This window comes from Lathyrus oleraceus, chromosome 4, assembly GCF_024323335.1.
Source record: "Lathyrus oleraceus cultivar Zhongwan6 chromosome 4, CAAS_Psat_ZW6_1.0, whole genome shotgun sequence".
Taxonomy (NCBI): domain Eukaryota; kingdom Viridiplantae; phylum Streptophyta; class Magnoliopsida; order Fabales; family Fabaceae; genus Lathyrus; species Lathyrus oleraceus.
Genome location: NC_066582.1, coordinates 43,902,132 through 43,918,818, shown reverse-complemented (window position 1 = coordinate 43,918,818; position 16,687 = coordinate 43,902,132).

Sequence of the window (16,687 nt, the reverse complement as noted above, 5' to 3'; positions counted from 1 at the left end):
CCAGGCGTTTAATAAAAAAGTCAAGAGACAGGTATATCAAATTGGCGACTTGGTAATAAAGCGTATCATACTACCACAAGGTGATTCTAGAGGCAAATGGACTCCCACATACGAAGGGCCATTTGTAGTTAAGAAGGTATTCTCTGGTGGAGCCATGATGCTTGCTACAATGGATGGCAAAGACTTCCCACATCCCGTGAACACAGACATAGTTAAAAAATACTACGCATAAAAGAGACCCGCTAGGTCGACGTATCTAGGCAAAAGTAAGGGCATCCCGGCGAACCAAAAGGGTTCGGGCAAAAATTAGGGATAAACATATAAAAATATACACCCGGCAAGTCGAAAACCTGAAAAGGCGGCTTGGGCAAAAAAGGGTATCCTGGTGGACTGAAAACCTGAAAAGGCGGTCCAGGCAAAAATTAGGGATTAAAGCGTATGACTATGTTCCGTTCTCGGTCAGCTTCACCCAAGTCAAAGGGACGGAACAAGCCAATCACTTCTATCCGACAGCAGGAGATGAGAAGCTTGAAGACATAATGACAATAGTGGAATTAAGATCAATAGGACTTTTTCTTCATAGCTTTTTCTTTGTTTTCTTGACAACTTCCTCTTACTAGGATTTCTGTCTCCTTGTACTCAAACTGCCTGTTTATAGGCCCTCTTTCAAAATCAATACAATTTTATTTCCAAAAAGATGTTTTTGTTTTACTTCCTCTGTTTTGTTTGCATAAACGTCCATTGATTTGATTCGAATGAGTATATGCGTTTGAACATGATTGATGTTTACCAAAAATACATGCATAAAATAGCAATAGCAGTTACTAAAAGACTTTAGGGTCGAGGATAAGGTCTAACCATGCTTTCCAACAAGTCCGGTTACAAATCCTTTCCCTAGCAAAAACCAGTCATTTCCCAGAAGAAATTGGCATTACTAGACAGACTGGTCATCTCTTCCATCCCCAGCCAGGCTCTGTTGAATGTTTCTACCATCAGACAGAAATCAAATATCCCCAGCTAAGAAAGGGTCATCAATACAAATATCTATAACCAGAATGTGGGGATTTATTTTCCCCTGGCAAAAATTTTCAGACGCATAATTCATTCATGCATCATTTCACATCATATACATACATGCACTGTTCGCATTTATTTTCACAAGCATAAAACATCTCATGCATCATGACATGGCATGAGGCTAACCTTTTTTCAGGTTAATTATCCTCCCGATACAATCGAAATAAAGGTTCATTCAGACGGACACCCTCATCAGTTACATTTGAGATTCAGAGGTATCTTCCAGATATAACCCATATGAATATTCATTTTGACAAGCATTCTGATATCCTCCTAATGATGGCATCTTTAAGCCCATCCCAGACATTTATTGCAAATACAGCGTATACCAATCAGATATAGCCTAACATACGGTTCATTCTGATTCAGCCCAACATATGATTCCTTCAACTATTCCAATACGGTCTAGCGTACGGCCCATTTGGATGTTCATTTCCTCAGATACTACCTAGCGTACGGTACATTCCGAGGTGTAGTCTAGCGTACGACTACTTTTTGTCAGATACAACCTAACGTACGGCTTATTCTGCAACTCATACGATCTAACATACGATCCATTCTGACCTTCATTCCTCAGATACTACCTAGCGTACGCTACATTCCGAGGTGTAGTCTAGCGTACGACTACTTTTTGTCAGATACAGCCTAACGTACGGCTCATTCTGTAACTCAGATACGATCTAACGTACGATCCATTCTGGTCTTCTTTCCTCATATACTACCTAGCGTACGGTACATTCCGAGGTGTAGTCTAGCGTACGACTACTCTTTGTTAGATACAGCCTAACGTACGGCTCATTCTGCAACTCAGATACGATCTAGCGTACGATCCATTCTGATCTTCATTCCTCAGATACTACCTAGTGTACGGTACATTCCGAGGTGTAGTCTAGCGTACGACTACTTTTTGTCAGATACAGCCTAACGTACGACTCATTCTGCAACTCAGATACGATCTAGCGTACGATCCATTCTGACCTTTATTTCTCCAGATACAGCCTAACGGACGGCTTATTCTGCAATTCAGATACGATCTAGCGTATGATCCATTCTGATCCTTTATCCCCAGTGAAGTCGACAGCCTAATGGATGACTCACTATACGGTCTAGCGTACGACCCGGTGTGACACCCATGTCTTCAAATTGGTCTGATGTACAACGCACTCTGAAGCTCTCATCATCAAACTTCCTGGATGGCATCTTTAAGCCCATCTCCACCAAGACTAACTTTTAAATAACAAGTGCAAATTTTTGGGGCATTCTAAGTGTTCAATAATCTTCCACCTCCAGACCACGAATGACATACATACCATTCTAACTCTCTCGGTTTAAGAATATTGAACAGGGGCAGCTGTTATACCCCAAAATTTGCCCGTTAATCTTTCAACATATTTTTCAAGACATTGATCTTAAAGGAACAAAGGCCCAGCACACAGGTGGCCCAATCCAGAAAAGGACTTAAACTGGCATGCTCGCTAGGCGAGCAAATCCTTCGCCTAGCGAAGCTTGCGAATACCAGAAATTTTGGGCTTCATTCTGAGCCCATCAGGTCACAAAAAAATCATTATAAATACCAAGACCTCATTCAGAAAAAGGGAGATCTTTTGAACGGAAAAGGAGAACACAAACCCACACAGAGAGCAAACACTGGAGGCTAACCAAAAGAATTCAGAGCAACCCTAAAGGAAACCCTGAAGGAAACCCTGAAGGAAACTCATCTACACAAAGGTTACCTCCGCCCACTCGATTCGGTACAAACCCTAAGAGTGATCTGCCAATTCACCGGTGCAATTCAATTGCAAACAGGTTTGCACGTCATTACCGTTTTATGCTTCCAATTTACATGTGGTATTATGATTGAATTTATAAATATATCTTAGGTTTTGCATGTGGATTTAAATATGTATGGATATCTTGAATGTTTAACCATAAAATTTCTGTAATGGATGCCATAGGGTGTGGAGCTTGCTGAAATCGCACTGTTCTTAAATTCAAAACCCGCAGCCGTTCGCTAGCACACCGCTAAGCGAACATGTAGCGAGGGTTCGCCAGGCCCTCGCTAGGCGAGGCAGCAGCGAACATGACAGTCGCTGATTTTTCTGTTCTGATTTTTGCTAATCTGACATGTTTTATTGTAACCATGCATGGTTTACCTGAAATTATTACTGTTGTGATTGCTTTTGGTTTGGTGCAACTCTCGATTGCACCCTGATTTGGTATTCTGACTTGTTTGCTGAATATTGTAAGGGCTCACATACTCCTGGAAAAGGTAGCTTGCTAGGTATTCCACTTTATTTGTGGGATACCCCTATGGAGATTCATCCTAATTACCTAATTGATTATAAAATATTGCCTTTGAATATGTGATCTTGGACCTCTCTTTGTTGCCTTACGGTATTACAGTATTACGGTATTACGGTCATGTCCCGCGAATGTGGGGATGCACTTAGCAAAGACCCTTCGGTTAAATCATCATGTCCCTATAAGATAAATCACAGTCCCTCGGATGTTGCCTGCGAATATATGATTTTTGTCCCTCGATGACCCGTCGTTGTAGCCTACGGTTAAATGATGATCGTCCCTTTGAATGCTAAGGTATCCTTACAAAGGTTGCCTTCAATGACCAATCGATGATCCTACGATGTCCCTTTTACATCCAAAGGATAAAACTACTTACTTCTCAATAGTAAGGACAGTTTTACCCTCATAAGGATAGGAAATGCCCATAAAGACCTTGGGTAGGTATAACTCTTAAATGCTGACTCACAACCTAAACATTTTTCATACATCACACTTTGCAAAACATCTACTAGAAAATCACCACTTGGTATACATTCATACTAGAATCATTGCCAAGTTATATTTTTCTAAACAACTTTCAAAATTAAACGAGATAAATACTTTGTATACATACATACAAGAATCATTACAAAGCTAAACTCTCTTTTCAAAACATTTTCTAAGCAGTTCACAAACACTTTTTTCAGACAAGAAAAACATAAGTGATCCAGCAATTAAGAGCCCATGGATAACCATGGATACAAAGGGTGCTAACACCTTCCCTTTGTATAATGTACCTCCCGAACCCAAAATCTAATTAAGGTATTTCCTGTTCTTTTCCACCTTTCCTTATTGGATAAAAGAAAAGTCGGTGGCGACTCTTGCTATCCGCGACATTTGCTTTCCAAACCAAAAACACACCAAAAGTCAGTTCACCGTATGACAGTCACATGAGGCAATTTCTAGAGAAAGTTCAAGTCCCTGCTAGTACGATTAATGGCCTATTAGACGCCAAGTTCATTTCCAAAGCCAAGTATACATAGTGGTTGTCCAATGTTGTTTTAGTAAGAAAGGCCTCGGGAAAGTGGAAGATGTTTGTCGACTACACTGATCTTAACAAAGCTTGTATGAAGGATTCCCATCCACTCCCGAATGTTAACAAACTTATAGATAATTCAGACGGATATCAGTTGCTTCCATTCATGGATGACTATTTGGGGTATAATCAATTACCTATGTTTGGACCCAACCGAGTAAGGATAACCTTCATAACCGAGCATGCCAATTTTGAATACAACATAATGCCATTCGGACTAAAGAATGTTGGTATGACCTATTAGATAATAATGAGCAAGATCTTCCAAGAAAAAATTAAGGAGGCGCTGGAAGTGTATATGGACGACATGATTGTAGAATCTGGTCTGAAGGAGCTTCACGCTCAACACCTTTAGCGGGTATTTAGGAAGGTATGGCAATACGACATGCGACTCAACCCGAAGAAATGAACTTTTGGGGTAAGGGCGGGCAAGTTCCTAAGCTTCTATTTGAAAGAGAAAGGAATCGAGGCAAACCCTGATAAGTGTGGGGCCGTGATCCAAATGAACTCATTGACGTCGAAAAGGGAGGTTCGGAAGTTGAATGATATGTTTACTACTTTGAACATATTCATTTTAAAATATGTATAACACGTCTGCCTTTTTGTCGACTATTAAGGAAAAAGACCGAGTTCGAGTGAACAACTAATTGCGAAGAGGTGTTTGAATCTTTGAAGAGAAACTTAGCTACGCCTCTGATGCATACCCGACCACTTTCGGGGGGGAAGTCTTGTATTTGTACCTTACTGTTGTTAAGGAGGCGACATGCACTGTCTTGATTAAACAATCTGACACCAACCGGAGTCATGTGTACTTCATCTCAAAAGCCCTAGAGAGGGCGAAAGTGCGGTACCAGATGATTGATGAAGGCAACCTTGGCATTAGTGACAACATCATGAAATCTCCTACGATATTTCCTCGCACATTCCATAATGGTTCAGAAGGATTTACCTTTAAAGCATGTGTTGTACAACTCAGGTTTTACCGAGCGTTTAACAAAGTGGGCCCTCGAGCTATATGAGTTTGAAGTGTCCTTTGAAGAAAGGAAAGCATTGAAGGCCTAATTATTTGCCAACTTCCTTCCCGAGATGACAAACATGCCTTCAAAGCGAAACTGCATTTGGGTAGTATTAACGCACAGTTCATCTAATAGATGGGGAAGTGGTACAAACGTAATTTTTGAAAAAAATATCAGTTTGGTGGTAGAAGTGTCCTTGAGGTTAGAGTTATGGAACACCAACAATCAAGTTGAGTATGAGGTTGTCATTGTCGGGATGACACTCGCAAAAGAAATGGGGGTCGAATGCATCAAACTTTGAATAGACTTATAGTTGGTTGTTTCCGAAATGAGAGGAAAGGCCCAAGCAAATAACCTCTTACTTCAGCGGTACCTTAAGCTAGCTGCTGAGAAATTGTCAATGGTCAAGGTGTTCGAGATTATCCATGTACCACTAGAGGAAAACACCCGAGCCAATGTCCTACCTCGGTTGACCAATACCATAAGTCTTAGTGTCAATCATTTTTAGTCTAGGAAACTAGAAAGATCCCTAGCATCGAATTCACGGGGAAGGTAGTGGCAATCGTGAATAACACCACGCCGCCTTCTTGGATGACCCCACGATTCAATAGTATATCGAGTATGGGATTCTACTATCAGATAAAGTAACTCTGGTGGGGAAAAAGGCAATTGAGTATACCTTGGTCAGAGAATTTTATACAAAAGGGGATTGTCCATATCGTTGCTAAGATGCTTAGGAAAGGCAGATGCCGACTACACCCTCCTAGAAGTGCCTCAATGAAGCATCAACAACACCTAGGAGAAAGAGCACTAGAAAATAATGTTCTAAGAGTAGGATATTACTAGTCGACCATGGTTTAGGATGTCTAAGAATACATGAAAAAGTGTGACGGGTGTTAGAGACACAGGGACATTTTTAATGCCCCGACCACCGAGCTACACATACTAACATCTCCATGGGCATTCATTCAACGGGGAATGGATATCCTCTGACCCTTCATCCTATTGTCGGGACAACTCAAGTGTCTTATCACAATCATGGATTATTTCACTAAATATATTAAGGTCGAGGCATTGGCAAACATCGTTGTGGCAAACACTGTTAAATTCTTTAAAAAGAACGTGTTGGCTAGGTTCATAGTTTCCCAAGCCATCGTGATAGAGAATGAGACACAATTTATCAACAGGAAATTGATAAGCCTTTTGGAATTATTAAAGATCAAGCAACACTTCGCATCAGTGGAGCATCCATAAACAAACGATTAGACCAGGGTTGCCAACTAAATGATAGTAAGAAGCTTGAAGCAAAGATTGGAATAAGCCAAGGGAAATTAGGTTGAAGACCTACCACGTGTCATGTGGGATTAGCGTACCACCCCCTAGTCAACCACATGGAAACCCTATTTCATCTAACATATGGGATAGAGGTTGTCATACCTAGAGAAATCAAAGAGTTGAGCTGAAAGACAACTAATTTGTTGCTAATAGAATATAACAAAAAAGCGATCAAAGAAGAAATCGACCTTCTAGAGGAAAAGAGGATGGTGGTCACCTTCACTAGCATTGTTGTCAGTCAAAGACTTACCCCAGGATACAACTGCCGCGTTCGACCTCGAGAATTCCACACTAGAGATTTAGTGCTTTGGAGAGTGGATATTGGAAAGAAAAATGCTAGGGATGGAAAGTTAGCAGCTAATTGGGAAGGTCCCTACTGTGTGTAGGCCACGTTGCCACCGCCGGTCAAGCCACTTGATGGAGGCTCATATAAGCCTCATAGTCTGTCATTGAGGGATATTCTCACTAAAGGCCAAAGAGCCACTACTATGAAGGAGAGAGTGGACCTGATTGAAAAGGGACTTATGAAAGTCTATCTTGAAGGAGGAAACAGATTACTATCAAAGGTCACGATGGATGAGAGGCATTTCAGGAACTGCGAAATCCTTGGAAGAAGGCGTTAGTCATAAAACTCATTGGGAAGAATGTGTGTTATCATTTGATGAATGATAGGTTGAAGAAGATATGGAAACTTACTGGAGGTTTTGAGATCATGAACGTTGACAATGATTTTTTTATGGTCAAGTGTGAAATGCTTGTAGATGGGGAGAAAATTGCTTCAGAAGGCCCGTGGATGTTGTTTGACCATTATTTGGCAGTGACCTGATGTGCTTCAGACTTTGCATCTCTTATCAAAAGGTGGAGAAGAATTTGGTTTGGATTCGATTTCCATGGCTTAACTTATTGTATTACGATAAAAATGTCCTTCTTGGTATGACATATGTTATAGGTTCTCCTATTAAAGTATATACTAACACCTTTAATATAGAGAAGGGAAGGCTTACAAGAATTTGAGTGGAGATTGATATGACCTTGTCGGTTGTCACAAAGGTCAATGTTAATGGCCCTTATATAACGCGCAATATGAAGGTCTTCACATTATTTTCTCTAGTTGTGGTTGTTATAGAAATCACACCCGTGATTGCAAGAATACATAAGTTAACTTGACGCAGTAGACCGTTTCCACAGTGGCACAACTAAGAGGTCCGCCAGAAAACAATGTTGTTCATGAGCAAAGACTAACAGAACGACATCAGGAAGTGGGTGATGATAGCACTAAAATTGTAGTAAAATAATTTGGAAAAACAATTGCAGTTCATGGTGATTGGATGGTGGTGTCGAGGAAAAAATGCAACAAAATACACAATTATGGTCAAGGGAAATCTTTATCCAATAATGCGCCTATAAATCCAGGGAGTTCTAGAATCAAATGGAATGAGGTTTCCTTAAAAGGAATAAGCTCTTACATAGAATCTATTGGACCCAATCAACTTGACACAATTTGAAAGAAAAGATTAATTGATAAGAGAGAACCCACCCCATACGTGCGTTAGACGACACGAAGATGGGACCCATATTCCAAAGCCAAGCCTGTCATTCTGGAACCACGTCTTTCTATTAGTTGAACTTCAGAAAAGTTGGGCCAACTTTTAACTTTTGTCCAACATAAAAGGGTGTGCCTAACACTTCTAAATACACCTTCATCGCTCCCATAGTAAATATGGGTTTTGAGGCCATCACACGATACAATATTCTGCATTCTGAACTAACATCAAGTCATGCAAATGGAAATAACTAATACACTATGGTAAATGGTGTTACTCAAGAAGAGGAAGTTATTTGTGAAACTCCCATTGAATGGGAACTGACTACGTAAATTGTCACATGTTCGGGGCTTGCTTTGTCACCTCTATTTACTAGACTAGTTATGTTAGGTTGCAAAGAAGTTATTGTCTTCTCCTAGAATATCTGGGGAGCCTATAATAATAAGGCTAAAAGACACATTATGGATGTGATTAGAAAACACTCTTCAACATTTTTAATCGTTATGAAAACACACATTGGTTTTCATAAGACCAAATCTTACTAGGATATCGTCGTATATGTGATTGTTCACTATGTGGATGTGTGTGGTCAATCCGGAGGCATTTGGGTGTTAAAGAAGAATGGTATTAACATTGTAATGGTTGTGCATGATGTATTTATAGATACAATTACTATCACACTATCATTGGGAACTTCCTCTTGTATGTAACTAGAATTTATGCTAGTCTAATGTACACTTTTCGTCTTGATTTATGCACTACTGCGAAAAACACCTATCACAACGGTTGGAAAAGGGATACTAATATGTTGGACCAACCGTTGTGAGGTAGGGTGTGATTGTATGTATGATGTTTTCCACCACGGTTAAACGATCGTGATTATAAGTCAAGTAGCACACTACCTACCACAACAGTTACGTTAAATAACCATTATTGTATGTCAACTTATCACAACGGTTATTTTAAACAATCGTTGTTGTGTGTCTTTTAAAAAATGCAGCAATAGAACAACAACAAAAACAGCAAGAACAAAAACAAGAACAACGAGAACACAACAAGAACAACAAGAACAAGAACAAGAACAAAAATAACAACAACAATAATAATAATAATAAGAAGAGGAAGAACAACAACAACAATAACAACAAAAAGAACAACAATAAGAACAACAACAAGAACAACAAGAATAACAACAAGAACAAAAACAACAAAAACAACAAAATAAACAACAAGAATAACAACAAGAATAACACCAACTAACATTACTAACTTGAATCCATGTTTTCCTTGTCTCATTCAAGTTGGAGAAGAGGTGATGAAGTTCTAAAATTTGTTAATGAAAGAAATGATGTTTTCGAGTTTTGTTTATGGAATAAATGATGTTTTCGAGCTTGGTTTAGTGGAGAAATAGAGTGTCGTAAATGGAAGAATATGTTTGGAGGTAGAAGATGAAGTTCATCTAAGTTGGAAGTTCATCTAAGTTTTAGGTTTCACACGGATCACTAATGATAGTGTCTTGAGCATTGATACTCACTAAATGGATAACAAAGATTTGTTTAAGAATGATGAAGAAACTCAATATATACGCTTATATTTCCAACCTATCATAAAAATGGTTTAAAAAAAATAAAAATAAAAATTGTAGGTTCCAACCTATCACAACAGTTACTTTAAACAACTGTTATTGTATGTCTCAACTTGTCACAATAGTTACTTTAAACAGCTGTTGTTGTATGTATTTTACTAAATAAATAAAAACAAAATTGTATGTGCTAGGATTCAAACTCATGACCAGGCGCCACTTTTCACCACAGTTGAAAATGAAGGAGAAGAGCGATCCAAAATGCAGCGGAATTTAAAAATTTCTCCTTTAGTGATCCTTACGAATGGGCATGATCAGTGATAGAATCGTTACCTCTTGTGGCGATTGAAACCTTTGATGCAGATCTACATAGCGATCACGAAGTTGAATGGTGACAACGCCTTTACTCAGTCCACACAAACGGATTCCTTCAATCTCAGTGCTAGCTGCTACGAATGAAGGCTTTGAGTGTGTGTGTGTGTGTGTGTGTATGTGTATGTGTGTGTGTGAGAGAGAGAGAAAGAGATAAAAAGAGAGAGAGAGAGAGAGAGAGAGAAAGAGAGAGAGAGAGAGAAACGAAATTACAACTACACCAATGCTTCTGCATAAGGGTTCTATTTATAGAATCACTTGTGTGGGCTGCAAGCTAAAAAGCCCACTTAAGTGTATGTGGCCCATATCTTATGATATGCCAAAATCACTTAAGCATGTGGTACCTTACCATATTTCGTATTCTACTTAAGTACATCGTACCTTACAATATTCTACAATTCACTTAAGTGCATCGTACTGTTGGTGTAAGCCCTGTAGGCCAATACTTTTGGTACTTGTATCCAATTATTTATTAATAATGAAAGACTTTTTCTTTATTATGTTTGTTTAATAAAGTCCCTAGAATAACTAGTCCGTTTAATGTATCAAGTGTGACTTAATCATGAGATCCCATTAAACATAAGGACATTATTCTTAAAGTATCCCTAGTCGAGCTTTGTTATGAAGTGGGATAACATTAAAGCATTAAGACTATTATGTATATAGACTGATGATCACATCTCATGGATCATGGATAAAGAGTTATCAAGTCTTAAACATAGGTATGAATATTAGGAGTAATATTTATACCGGATTGACCCGCTATGAGAATACTATATAGAATGTTATGCTAAGTGTCAAAAGTTATTCTCATGGTGATAATGGTGTATACCACCCTTTGACTTGAAACCACTATGTACCCTAGATGTAGAGCCGAGTGCCTCATTGCTGATCAAACATTGTCCGTAACTGGATGACCATAAAGACAGTTGATGGGTACTCCACGAAGCATGCTGAGGGACATGAGTGACCTAGATGGAATTTGCCCATCCTGCATAACAGGATAAATGTCTACGGGCCCAATATAAAACTGGACAAGGATGACACGGTCTATGCCTTGTGTTCAATATAGACATAAGGGCAAAAGGGTAATTGTACACATAAGAATTATCACAAAAGGATTTGTCAGATCACATGACATTTTCGTGTCTTGGGTAACAGTGATGTGTTGCTAGATACCGCTCACTGTTTATTATGTTAAATATGTGATTTAATATAATTGTCAATGCCGCGAGAACCTACAGGTTCACACACAAAAGGACGGATTGATGAGAAATAGAGTAACTAAGGAACACCGTAAGGTACGGTGCACTTAAGTGAATTGTAGAACATAATAAGGTACGGTGTACTTAAGTAGAATACGAAATATGGTAAGGTACCACGCGCTTAAGTGATTTTGGCATATTATAAGATATGGGCCACATACACTTAAGTCGGCTTTTTAGCTTGCAGCCCATACAAGTGGTTATATAAATAAAACCCTTGTGCAGAAGCATTTGTGTAGTTGCAATTTCGTTTCTCTCTCTCTCTCTCTCTATCTCTCTCTCTCTCTCTCTCTCTCTCTCTCTCTCTCTCTCTCTCTCTCTCTCTCTCTCTCACTCAAAGCCTTCATTCGTAGCAACTAGCACTAAGATTGAAGGAATCCATTCGTGTGGACTGAGTAGAGGCGTTGTCACCATTCAATGTTCGTGATCGCTCCGTAGATCTGCATCAAAGGTTTCAATCGCCACAAGAGGTAACTATTCTATCACTGATCATGCCCATTCGTAAGGATCACTAAAGGAGTTTTTTTTTTTAAATTCCGCTGCGTTTTGGATCGCTCTTCTCCTGCACGTACCTTACGGTGTTCCTTAGTTACTCTATCTCTCATCAATCCGTCCTTTTGCGTGTGACCCTGTAGGTTTTCGCGAGATTATCAATTATATTAAATCACGTATTTAACATAATAAACAATGAGTGGTATCTAGCAACACATCACTGCTACCCAAGACACGAAAATGTCATGTGATCTGACAAATCCTTTTGTGATAATACTTATGTGTATAATTACCCTTTTTCTCTTATGTCTATATTGAACACAAGACATAAACCGTGTCATCCTTGTCCAGTTCAATATTGGGCCCGTAGACATTTATCCTGTTATGCAGGATGGGCAAATTCCATCTAGGTCACTCATGTCCCTCAGCATGCTTCGTGGAGTACCCATCAACTATCTTTATGGTCATCCAATTAAGGACAATGTTTGATCAGCAATAAGGCACTCAACTCTACATCTAGGGTACATAGTGGTTTCAGGTCGAAGGGTGGTATACACCATTATCACCATGAGAATAACTTATGACACTTTGCATAACATTCTATATAGTATTCTAATAGCGGGCCAGTCCATTATAAATATTACTCTTAATATTCATACCTATGTTTAAGACTTGATAACTTCTTATCCATGATCCATGAGACGTGATCATCAGTCTATATACATAATAGTCTGAATGCTTTAATGTTATCCCACTTCACAATAAAGCTCGACTACAGATACTTTAAGAATAATGTCCTTATGTTTAATGTGATCTCATGATTAAGTCACACTTGATACATTAAACGGACTAGCTATTCTAGGGACTTTATTAAACAAACATAATAATAAAGAAAAAGCCTTTTATTATTAATAAATAATTCGATACAAGTACCAAAAGTATTGGCCTCTAGGGCTTACCCTAACAATCTCCCACTAGCACTAGAGCCAATCAAGCATACCCCTAATGCCCATAGATCTAGTATGACCATCATGTTTCTGCTGCGTAATAGGCTTTGTCAGTGGGTCAACAATATTGTCAAGTGTAGGTACTCTGCATATTTTAACATCTCCTCTATCTATTATCTCTCGAATGAGGTGATAACGCCTAAGTATGTGTTTGGATTGTTGGTGAGATCTAGGCTCCTTAGCTTGTGCGATAGCACAATTGTTATCACAATAGAGACCAATGGGATCCACAATGCTAGGAACTATGCTAAGTTCACTAATGAAATTTTTGATCCAAACAACTTCCTTTGTTGCACTTGAGGCAACAATATACTCGACCTTGGTTGTAGAATCAGCAACTGTATCTTGCTTTGAACTTTTCCAGCTCACAGCGCCACAGTTTAAGCAAAACACATAACCAGATTGTGATCTAAAGTCATCCTTATCTGTTTGGAAGCTAACATCAGTATATCCAATTACAGTAAGCTCTTCCTGACCTCCATATATCAAGAATGAGTCCTTAGTCCTTCTCAAATACTTAAGTATATTCTTGACACCGGGATCAAATTGGTACCTACTCGTTGCACTTAAAGCATACGAGACATTTGGTTGAGTACATAACATGGCATACATGATATATCCTATTGCAGGTGCATATGGAATTTTATTCATGCGATCCCTTTCTTCCTTAGTTGAAGGGGATTGTGTTTTTGATATACACATGCCATGTTGCATAGGTATGAATCCTTTCTTGGAATCATACATATTAAAGCATTTCAGTACTTTGTCTATGTATGTACTCTGACTTAGGCCAAACAGTTTTTGTGATCTATCTCTATAGATCCTGATTCATAATATATAGGCTGCTTCACCCAGGTCCTTCATAGAAAAGCATTTCCCCAACCAAGACTTTACTTGTTGTAGGGTAGGGACATCGTTTCCAATGAGTAATATGTCATCTACATATAATACCAGGAAGACGATCATGCTCCCACTAAATTTCTTGTATACACAAGGCTCGTCTTCATTCTTGATGAATCCATATTGTTTTACTGTTTCATCAAAACGAAGATTCCAGCTTCTGGAAGCTTTTTGTAACTTACATATCTTTTGGGCTTCTTCTGGTATGTCAAATCCTTCAGGTCGTGTCATGTACACATCCTCAAGAAGATTCCCATTAAGGAAAGCAGTTTTAACATCCATCTTCCATATTTCATAATCATGATATCCAGCGATAACAAGTAAGATCTGAATAGATTTAAGCATTTCAACTGGTGAAAAGGTTTCATCATAGTCAACCCCATGAATTTGTTTATATCCTTTTGCAACCAGTCTTGCCTTATTGGTATGTACCTTACCATCCATGTCAGTCTTATTTTTGAAGACCCACTTGCATCCTATAGGGTTAACTCCTACAGGAGGCTCTACTAAGGTCCAAACTTGGTTTGTGTACATGGAATCCCTTTCAGATTTCATGGCTTCTAGCCACTTCTCAGACTCGGAACCAGTTATGGCCTCTTGGTAGGTCACAGGCTCATCTTGATCCATGAGTAATACATCACCTTGATCAGTTATGAGATATCCATATCTCTCAAGTAGGTGATGTATCCTGCTTGACCTACGCTGGTCTTGTTCTACTTAAGCAGGTTGCTCTTCCACAATTAATTGTGTTTCATGCTATAATTCCTCCATAGGGATATCAATGCTTTGTGATTCTTGAATTTCTTCAAGTTCTACTTTCCTCCCACTAATTCCTTTTGAAATGAAATCCTTTTCTAGGAAAACTCCAGTTCGAGCAACAAATGTTTTGCCCTTAGAAGGATTGTAGAAGTAATACCCTCTTGTTTCTTTAGGATATCCCACAAATAAGCATTTGTCAGATTTGGGCTCAAGCTTAGTTGAAATTTGTCGTTTCACATAAACTTTGCAACCCAAAACCTTCATGTAAGACATATGTGGTTTCTTACCACTCCATATCTCATATGGTGTCTTCTCAACCTTTTTGGATGGAACACGGTTAAGTGTGTAAGTTGTTGTCAATAATGCATGTCCCCAAAAGGAGTTTGGAAGATCGGTGTGACTCATCATGGATCGGACCATGTCTAACAAGGTTCGATTTCTTCTCTCAGATACACCATTCCATTGGGGTGTTCCAGGAGGAGTAAGTTGGGATAGAATCCCACACTTTTTCAGATGGTCATCAAACTCTAGGCTTAAATACTCACCACCTCGATCTAATCGAAGAGTTTTAATATTCTTACCTATTTGGTTTTGTACTTCATTCTTGAATTCCTTGAACTTTTCAAAGGACTCTGATTTATGTTTCATTAAATACACATAACCATATCTACTGAAATCATCCTTGTTCAAATAAATGGAGCACCAATTGTTCTTTATTATAAATGAAAAACCAAACTTGTCCAAACAAGAAACGGATATAATATTCCTGCTAATTGCAGGTACATAATAATAGTTCTCTAACTGAATTATTAAACCACTAGGTAAAGTCAATTCATAAGTTCCTACGGCTAAAGCAACAACCTTTGCTACATTGCCAACTCGTAGGTCAACTTCACCTTTTGCCAAATCTCTACTCCTTTTTAGCCCCTACACATTGGTACAAATATGAGAACCGCATCCAGTATCTAATACCCATGATGCAGAAGTAGATAAATTAATTTCAATAACAAAAATACCTGAAGTTGAAGTCTCTACTCCATTCTTCTTATCTTTCAGGTACTTTTGGCAGTTTCTCTTCCAGTGTCCGATCTTACCGCAATGGAAGCAGGTGCCTTCCTTTGCTATGCCTCCACTAGGCTTCAAAGCAGGAGCAATGAGTTTAGGTTTGGAAACTTCCTTGCCTTTCCCTTTATCACCCTGCTTGGTGGGTCTTTTGTTCTGTCTCTTTGCATTTCCGATCATCAGAATGAACTTCCCTTTTGACCTCAGATTCTGCTCAGTAGTTCTTAACATGGCTAGCAGTTCAGGAAGAGATTTGTCCATATCATTCATATTGAAATTAAGGACAAATTGACTGAGTCTATCTGGCAACGATTGCAAGATCAAATCAGTTGCAAGTTCCTTTTCGAGGGGAAAACCCAACCTTTCAAGGTTCTCCATATACCCAATCATCTTGAGCACATGGGGATCTACAGGGGCTCCCTCGGCTAACTTGCCTTGAAAAAGGGCTTTTGAAACTGCAAACCTTTCATGCCTTGCCTGCTCTCGATAGAGCATCTTCAGGTGTTCGATCATATCGAACGCAACCATGTTCTCATGTTGCTTTTGCAACTCTGAGTTCATGGTAGCTAGCATAAGGCAAGCAGTTTCATTGGCATCATTGACATGCTTCTTATAAGCATCTCTTTCTGCCTTAGGCGCAGAACTAGGAGGTTCCTCTTCAGGAATAGGTTTCTCCAAGACATACAACTTTCTATCATGTTTGAGGATAATCCTCAGATTTCGGTGCAAATCCAGAAATTTTATCCCAGATAATTTTTCCCTATCAAGGATTGATCATAAAATGTTGTTAAAGGTGTTTGTTGTCATGGTAATCTACATGAAAATAATGAAAATATAAGTATCAATAACACATTTAATTAGGCCTTTAATTAAATATGCTCCCACTATTTTACTCAAAAC